Raw genomic sequence first — 9,438 nt, forward strand, 5'->3', positions numbered from 1 at the left:
TGTTCATCAGGGACATTGGCCTGAAATTTTCTTTTTTTGTTGTGTCTCTGCCAGGTTTTGGTATCAGGATGATACTGGCCTAATAAAATGAGTTAGGGAGGATTCCTTCTTTTTCTATTGTTTGGAACAGTTTCAGAAGGAATGGTACTAGCTCCTCTTTGTACCTCTGGTAGAATTTGGTTGTGAATCCGTCTGGCCCTGGACTTGTTTTTGGTTGGTAGGCCATTATTTATTGCCTCAATTTCTTAAGCTGTTATTGGTTTATTCAGGGATTTGAGTTCTTCCTGGTTTAGTCTTGGGAAGGTGTATGTGTCCTGGAATTTATCCATTTCTTCTAGATTTTGTAATTTATTTGTGATATAGAGATATTTATAGTATTCTCTGATGGTAGTTTGTATTTCTGTGGGATCAGTGGTGATATCCCCTTTATCATTTTTATTGCATCTATTTGATTCTTCTCTCTTTTCTTCTTTATAATTCTGGCTAGTGGTCTATTTATTTTGTTGATCTTTTCAAAAAACCAGCTTCTGAATTAATTGATGTTTGGAAAAGTTTTTCGTGTCTTATCTCCTTAAGTTCTGCTCTGATCTTAGTTATTTTTTTGTCTTCTGCTAGATTTTGAATTTGTTTGCTGTTGCTTCTATAGTTCTTTGAATATTTATGTTAGCATGGTAAGTTTAGATATTTCCTGCTTTCTCTTGTGGGCATTTAGTGCTATAAATTTCCCTCTACACACTGCTTTAAATATGTCTCAGAGACTCTGGTAAGTTGTCTTTGTTCTCATTGGTTTCAAAGAACATCTTTATTTCTGCCTTCATTTTGCTATTTATGCAGTAGTCATTTAGGAGCAGGTTGTTCAGTTTCCATGTAGTTGTGCGGTTTTGAGTGAGTTTCTTAATCCTGAGTTCTAATTTGATTGCACTATGGTCTGAGAAATAGTTTGCTATGATTTCTGTTCTTTTACATTTACTGAGGAGTGTTTTACTTCCAATCATGTGGTCAGTTTTAGAATAAATGTGATGAGATGCTGAGAAGAATGTATATTCTGTTGATTTGGGGTGGAGAGTTCTGTAGATGTCTACTAGGCCCTCTTGGCCCAGATGTGACTTCAAGTCCTGAATACTCTTGTTAATTTTCTGTGTCATTGATCTGCCTAATATTGACAGTGGGGTGTTAAAGCCTCCCACTATTATTGTGTGGGAGTCTAAGTCTCTTTGTACGGCTCTAAGAACTTCCTTTAGGAATCTGGGTACTCCTGTATTGGACGCATATATATTTAGGATAGTTAGCTCTTCTTGCTGCATTGATTCCTTTATCATTATGTAATGGCCTTCTTTGTCTCTTTTGATCTTTGTTGGTTTAAAGTCCGTTTTATCAGAGATTAGGATTGCAACTCCTCCTTTTTTTTTTTCTTTCTATTTGCTTCATAAATATTCCTCCATTCCTTTGTTTTGAGCCTATGTGTGTCTTTGCACATGAGATCGGTCTCCTGAATACAGCACACTGATGTGTCTTGACTCTTTGTCTAATTTGCCAGTCTGTGTCTTTTAATTGGGGCATTTTGCCCATTTACATTTAAGGTTAATATTGTTGTGTGTGAATGTGATCCTGTTATTTTGATGCTAGCTGGTTGTTTTGCCCATTAGCTGATGCTGTTTCTTCATAGTGTCGATGGTCTTTACAATTTGGTATGTTTTTGCAGTCGCTGGTACTGGTTGTTCCTCTCCATGTTTAGTGCTTCCTCCAGGAGCCCTCGTAATGCAGGCCTGGTAGTGACAAATTCTCTCAGCATTTGCTTGTCTGTAAAGAATTTTATTTCTCCTTTGCTTATGAAGTTTAGTGTGGCTGGCCATAAAATTCTGGGTTGAAAATTCTTTTCTTTAAGAATGTTGAATATGGGCCTCAACTCTCTTCTGGCTTGTAGTGTTCCTGCAGAGAGATCCACTGTTAGTCTGATGGGCTTCCCTTTGTGGTAACCCCACCTTTCTCTCTGGTTGCCCTTAAAATTTTTTCTTCATTTCAACCTTGGTGAATCTGATATTTGTGCGTCTTGGGGTTGCTCTTCTCGAGGAGTATCTTAGTGGTGTTCTCTGTATTTCCTGAATTTGAATGTTAGCTGTCTTGCTAGTTTGGGGAGTTTCTCCTGGATAATGTCCTGAAGAGCGTTTTCCAACTTGGTTCCATTCTTCTCGTCACTTTCAGGCACACCAATCGAATGTAGATTTGGTCTTTTCACATAATCCCATATTTCTTATAGGCTTTGTTCATTCCTTTTTATTCTTTTTTCCCTAATCTTGTCTTCTCTCTTTATTTCATTAAGTTGACCTTCAATCACTGATATCCTTTCTCCACTTGATTGATTCAGCTATTGAAACTTGTGTGTGCTTCACGAAGTTCTCATGCTGTGTTTTTCAGCTCCATCAGGTCATTTATGTTCTTCTTTACACTGGCTACTTTAATTAGCAATTCGTCTAACCTTTTTTCAAGGTTCTTAGCTTTCTTGCATTGGGTTAGAACATGCTTCTTTAGCTCAGAGGAGTTTGTTATTACCCACCTTCTGAAGCCTACTTCTGTCGATTCGTCAAACTCATTCTCCATCCAGTTTTGTTCCCTTGCTGCCAAGGAGTTGTGATCCTTTGGAGGAGAAAAGATGTTCGGTTTTTAGAAATTTTCAGCCTTTTTGTGCTGGTTTCTCCCCATCTTTGTGGACTTATCTACCTTTTGTCTTTGATGTCGGTGACTTTCAGATGGGGTCTTTGAGTGGACGTGCTATTCCTTTCTGTTTGTTTGTTTCCCTTCTGACAGTCAGGCCCCTCTGCTTTCAGTCTGCTTGGGTTTTCTGGAGGTCTATTCCTGACCCTGTTTGCCTGGGTCTCACCAGCAGAGGCTGCAGAACAGCAAAGATTGCTGCTTGATCTTTCCTCTGGAAGCTTTGTCTCAGAGGGACACCTGCCAGATGATAGTCAGACCTCTCTTGTATGAGGTCTCTGTTGGCCCCTAATGGGAGGTGTCTCCCATTCAGGAGACACTGTGGTCAGGAACCCACTTGAGGAGGCAGTCTGACCCTTAGCAAAGCTTGAACACTGTGCTTGGAGGTCCCCTGCTCTCTTCAGAGCCATCAGTCAGGGACGTTTAAGTCTGCTGAAGCTCCACCCACAGCTGCCTTTTTCCCCAGGTGCTCTGTCTAAGGGAGATGGGAGTTTTATCTATAAGTCCCTGACTGGAGCTGCTGCCTTTTTTTCAGAGATGGCCTGCCCAGAGAAGGGAAATCTGGCAGTCTGGCCACAGCAACCTCCCTGAGCTGCAGTGGGCTCCGCCCAGTTCGAACTTCCCAACAGCTTTGTTTACACTGTGAGCCTAAAACTGCCTACTCAAGCCTTAGCAATGGCGGACGCCCCACCACCCCCCACCAAGCTGGAGCATCCCAGGTTGATCTCAGACTGCTGCTGTGCTGGCAGCCAGAATTTCAAGCCAGTGGATCTTAGTTTGCTGGGCTCCGTGGGGGTGAAACCCACCAAGCCAAACCACTTGACTCCCTAGTTTCAGCACCCCTTTCCAGGGGAGTGATTGGTTCTGTCTCGCTGGGGTTCCAGGTGTCACTCGGGTATGCAAAAAAAAAAACAAAAAACAAAAAAAAACTCCTGCAGCTAGTTTGGTGTGTGCCCAAATGGTAGCCCACTTTTGTGGTTAAAACCCAGGGCCCTGGCTGGGTAGGCACCAGAGGGAATCTCCTGGTTTGCAGGTTGCAAAAACCATGGGACAAGAACAGTATCGGTGCCATAGTTCCTCAGGTTCAGTCCCTCATTGCTTCCTTTGAGTGGGGCAGAAAATTCCCTGACTCCTTAAGCTTCCCTGGTGAGGTGGCGCCCCACCCTGCTTTGGCTGGCACTCTGTGGGCTGTACCCACTGTTCAACCAGTCCCAATGAGGTACCTGGTTGGAAATGCAAAAATCACCCAGCTTCTGTGTCCATCTCACTAGGAGCTGCAGACTGGAGCTGTTCCTGTTTGGCTATCTTGCCAGCAATCCATAGCCTGTCTTTTTAAGCTATAAATTCTTTTTTCTGCTTGATCAATTCAGTCATTAAGAGACTCTGATGCATTCTTTGGTATGTTAGTTGCATTTTTACCTCCAAGATTTCTACTTGATTCTTTTTAATTATTTTCATTTCTTTGTTAAATTGATCTAATGAGATTATGAATTTCTTGTTTTGTGTTATCTTGAATTTCTTTGAGTTTTCTATAACAGCTATTTTGAATTCTCTATCTTAGAGGTCTCTTTCTTTCCAAGATTGGCCCCTAACGTCTTTTTTAATTTGCTTGATGAGTTCATGTTTTCCTGGATGATCTTGGTGCTTGTGGATGTTTGTTGGTTTCTGGGCATTTAATGAGTCAGGTATTTATTGCAGCTTTCAAAGTCTGGCCTGTTTGTACCCATCCTTCTTCGGAAACCTTGTCAGGTATTTGAAGGGACTTGGGTGTTATGATCTATGTTTTGGTCATTTCCATATCTTCCTTAGAGGGTACCCTAAGCCCAGTAGTGCTTTGGTTCTTTCAGATTCTTAGGTACCACCTTGTGGTTATGGATAAGATCCAGAAGTATTCTCTGGTTTATCAGGCAGAGACTTTTTTTTCCTTATGTTCTTTCATAAAATTGGAGTCTCTCTCTCTCTCTGTGCTGAGCTGCCTGAAGCTGAGGGACAAGTAACACAATCACCACTGTGGCCACCACTAATGTGACTGCAGTGTGGCTGACCTGAAGCCAGCACAGCATTGGGTCTTGCCCAAGTCCTGCTGTAACCACTACCTGGCTACCACCTATGATTGTTCAAGCCTCTAGGGCTCTACAATTAGCAGGTGATCAAGTCAGCCAGTGTTATGTTATTCTCTTCAGGGTGGCTAGTTTCCTGAACCCCAGGTGGGTCCAGATATGCTTTCTTGGGGCCAGGGCCTGGAATTGGCAACTTTAGAAAGCCACCTGGTGCTCTATTCTACTGTGGCTTAGTTGGTACCAAAATCACAAGATAATATCTTTCTCTTCCCTTTCTTCCCTCCCCTTTCTCCAGGCAGAGGAATCTCTCCCTTTGTCCACCACCACCATGGGCTCATGAAGATTACAGCCAGGGTATCACTGATGTTTACTTAAGGCCCAAAAACTCAGCAGTCATCTTGTCTTGAATGCTATCAGGTCTGGTACTCACCCTGCAAGGGAGTGGGCTCCTCTCTGACCTAAAGCAAGTCCAGAAATACCATCCATCCAAGGCTAAAGCCCTTGAATGAAGGACCCCAAGATCCCTTTAGGTGCTCTTTCCCACTCTGGCTGAGTTTATACATAAGCTGTAAAACAAATTCATTTTTAATCCTTTCCTCTTATTTTCTCAAGCAGAAGAATTCTCTCCATGTTAATGCACACTTCAAGCCAGCAAGTCTCAGAATCTTACCTGAGGCCCACAGCATGCACTACCCGATTACCACTGCTGATTCTTCAGGGCCCAAGGGCTCTTTATTCAGCATATAATGAATTCTCCAAGGACTTGGTCCTTCTTTTCAAGGCAGTGGGTTTCCCACTCTGTCCCAGGGTGTGTCTAGGAATGTTTTCTAGGAGCTACGGTCTGGAATGGGGCCTTATGATTCTGCCCAGTTTCCTATTCTGCTGTGGCTAAGCTTGTATCCAAATTGTAAGACAAAGTCCTTTTTACTTTTCTCTCTCCTCTCATCAAGCAGAAGGAAGAGGTCTCTTTCGGAGCTGCAAGCTGTGCTGTATGGTGCTAGGGAAGAGGTGATGGAAACACTCCACTAGCCACCCTGTTAATATCTCACCATGTCACATGTCACCCACATCGACTGGCTCTGAGCCCAGAACAGCACTGGGACTTGTGTAAGAATTGCAGGCCTTATGGCTGGCCTTTTAAGTTTATTTAGGACCGAGAGCACTTTAGCCTGTGAAGGTGAGACTTACCAAAACTCAAGTTCCAACTGCTGGTATGGGTGATTCTCCTCTGATTAGGGCTGGTCTAAACGCTCGCTGCCTGAGGTTCAACTGAGTTCTGTTTACTGTTGGAAGCACTAAGTTCCAATGTAAAGTCTCACAATTGCTGTGCTCTTCCCCTCACCGCCCCCCACCCCAAGTGCATAAATTCTCAGTCCGTACCACATGACCACTGCTAGGGGATGGGGAAAAAGTGGTGTCAGCAGTTCAAAACTGTGTTTTCTACCCTCTTCAGTGGCTCTCTCACTGATATGAAGTTAAAGCCAGGTACTGTGATTGTTCATCTGACTCTTGGTTCTTTAGAAGGTGCTTTTTGTGTAAATATTAACCTCTGGGATCCTAGCTACAGGGGAGCCCTGGATATTTGAACTGGCAGAATGATCTGACCAGAGAGTAAGCACAGGCAGAGCTTCAGCCAGTGCAGTGCCCATGGGCTTTTGTGCACAGGGCAACTGTAGCAGAGCACAACCATAGGTGCTTGTCCCCAAGGGCACCCATCATCCTCCAAGTTGCTCTAGCCCCGAGTAACTGCTAGGCTAGGAAAAAGCAGGGCCATCATCATCGTGGGAATGGGACATGTCTATTCTGCAGGCCCTCCAGACACTCCCAGGTTTCCTATCTGTCTATTCTAAAAGAGCATGTGCACAGCACAGCCTCTGCTGCCCAGACTGAGAGCTTTGCTCCAACTGAATAATTTCCCTGTGGCCTGGCAGCACTTTGGATTTCACAACTCGGCCACAGCGTGACCCTGAAGGTCCAGAGTACAAAGTAATGGTGCCCCAGGGCTGTGGTACAGAGCTTAGGAGTGCCAAGATGATATCTGTGGTCAGCATTCAAGCAGGAGAAGGGCCCCCATTGTCAGAACACTGAGAGGGATGAGACCCACAGATTCATGGGCTGGTACATGAGCAGCATGTTTCTCCTACCACAGGGTCCATCTGAAAATGGTGTGACCTCTCTCTCTGCTGCAACCTCTGCGTGAGAGTGCCCCATGGCACAGAACACCTAACAAAGGAAATGCAGACATGATGCCAGTGATTGGAGAGGGCTCCCCCAAGGCCCAGGAGTGGACCTGGTGAAGGAGTCACCTTTCTTTCTCCCACAACTACAAAGCATGGCTACCAGTGTGAGGCAATACAAAAAAACTGCCTGGCTAAGAGCCTGTCTTCTAGCCATTATTCTTAACTATCGTAGGTAGCAGTTGTCATTCTTTTGATTTCATGTAAGGACATTTTGTAAGGTTGGTATAGTTGTGTTACATTCTCTCAGCACTTGCTTGTCTTTGAAGATGTGCAAGTTCTACTAACATATGCCCTTGTGAAACAAAGGACAACAATCCAGCCGTAAATAAACATCCTGTACAGTCTTGGCCTCTGAAAACATTATAAAAGAAAGTAAACCAACTACACTCAACTTACAACACAGTTAAAGAAACACAAGTCTTTGCAAATGAGAAAAAAATCAGTGCAAGGTGCTCACTACAGCAGCACATATACTAAAACTGGAAGAATGCAGAGAAAATGAGTATGGCCCCTATGCAAGGATGACAGGTAGATTTGTGAAGGATTACATATTTAAAAATCTTACATTTTCATAAAAACAGAATCAATGCAAAAACTCTGGCAATTCAAAAAACTAGAGTAACCAGAGTAGTGCCTTATCTCCAAAGAAGCCCACTGGCTCCCCAGCAATGGTTCTTACCTAGACTGAAATTACTAAAAAAATTTACTGATAATTTTTAATATAATTGGAAGGATTATCAGAAGACTAGACCAAGTTGAGGAAAGAAGCTCAGAACTAGAAGACCAGTTCTTTGAATCAAGTCAGCCAGACACAAATAAAGATAATTTAAAAACTGAACAAAACCTCTGACAAGTATTGTATTATATAAAGAGATCAAACCTACAACACATTAATATTCCTGACAGAGGTGAGATAATAAGCACCTTGAAAAATATCATTGAGGACATAGGCCGTAAAAATTTATCTAATCTCACTAGAGCAGTTTACATGCAAATTCAAGAAATACAGAGAATCCCTGCTAGGTACTATGCAAGACAACCATCACCAAGGCACATAGTCATTAGATTCAAGAAAGTCAATGTGAAATAAAAAAATCTTATAGGAGGCTGGAGAGAAGGTCCAGGCTGTGTACAAAGGAAACTTCTTCAAATCACCAGTAGAATGCTTAGTAGAAATTTTACAAGACAGAAAAGATTGGGGCCTATTTTCAACATCCTTAAAGAAAAGAATTTTCAATGAAGATTTTATTTCCCACCAAACTAAGTTTCTTTAGCAAAGGAGACTTAAAATTCTTCAAAGACAAGCAAGTTCTGAGAGAATATCCATTGGGTACTATGCTTAGTACCTGGGTGACAAGATCTATACCCCAAATCACAAAACCATCTCATATATCCATGTAACAAACCTGCACATGTACCTCAGAAGTAAAAACGAAAGTTGAAAATAATTCTCTTTATTAATACTTTTCTACCATTTTTTCTTGATTACTCCAAGGATTACAATATGCATCCTTGACTTATTACAGTCTAACACAAATGATTACTTTTATTCCTTTTCTGATATTACTAGAACCATGGAAAAATTTAAAGACATTTATTTTTGTTCTTGACTTTTGCCTTGTTTTCTGTATAAATTAGAGAAAATATGAAGTTCTCTGATTATGTAGCTTATCTTTTCATGGGTCACACTTTGTACCTCATCGTTTGGGGCTTACTGGGACCTGAATTTAGTTATAGATATAGACACAAAGAGAAATTGTAAAGATAGGTCCTGAGAATACTCAGCAGTATCTTACAAAGCGTTACTTCAGGGGATGTCTTCAATTCTTAAGCCAAGCAGGATTACCTACTCAGACGAGGTTGGAGGTGATGCTTTTTGCTTGTAAGTAAACTCTGCCTAATTTAAACATTCAAAGTCTTCCGGATTCAATTTTTTTTCCCAGTAAGTGTTTTTATTTCAACAGAAAACACCTTCTGAGATGGAGAATTCAATTTGCATTGTTATTTATCCTCTCATAGGATCAGACCCTGGGGCTGGTTTTCAGAAATTTCATCCTTTTTGTTACAAGATATAAGGATTTCTTTCAGGGAGGACATGGAAGTCTCAGGTTATTTGTGCAAGGCTTCAGGTGAAAATTTGAAGCCCCCAACTCATCGTTTTCTTTATTTTCTTTCCCTACTTTGTCCTGGTAATCCAGGAGCAACAAGCCGATCTTATTCTACTCATTATTTTCAAAAAGATGTTCTAAGGTATCAAACATGTAGTAGTTAATCACTTTGCCTTTTGTTAATATTTGATTAAGAGTTTCCCATAGCAATACTTTACATATCTCTATTGGCACATCATGCTATGGACTATTGCCCTCTTTATCACTGAAAACAGTCAATCCAAGAAAATATATAACTAATTCAGAAAATTCAGCATTAAG

At 41.8% G+C, this 9,438-nt stretch overlaps 1 non-coding gene across 1 annotated transcript; it reads left to right on the forward strand.

Moving 5' to 3' along the window:
* Positions 1-7,458: 7,458 nt before the first annotated feature.
* Positions 7,459-7,565, forward strand: LOC112616676. Its single transcript, XR_003117715.1, has one exon. It is a non-coding gene; the product is annotated as a U6 spliceosomal RNA (small nuclear RNA).
* The last annotated feature ends 1,873 nt before the right edge of the window (positions 7,566-9,438 follow it).

This window comes from Theropithecus gelada, chromosome X (genome assembly GCF_003255815.1).
Source record: "Theropithecus gelada isolate Dixy chromosome X, Tgel_1.0, whole genome shotgun sequence".
Taxonomy (NCBI): Eukaryota; Metazoa; Chordata; class Mammalia; order Primates; family Cercopithecidae; genus Theropithecus; species Theropithecus gelada.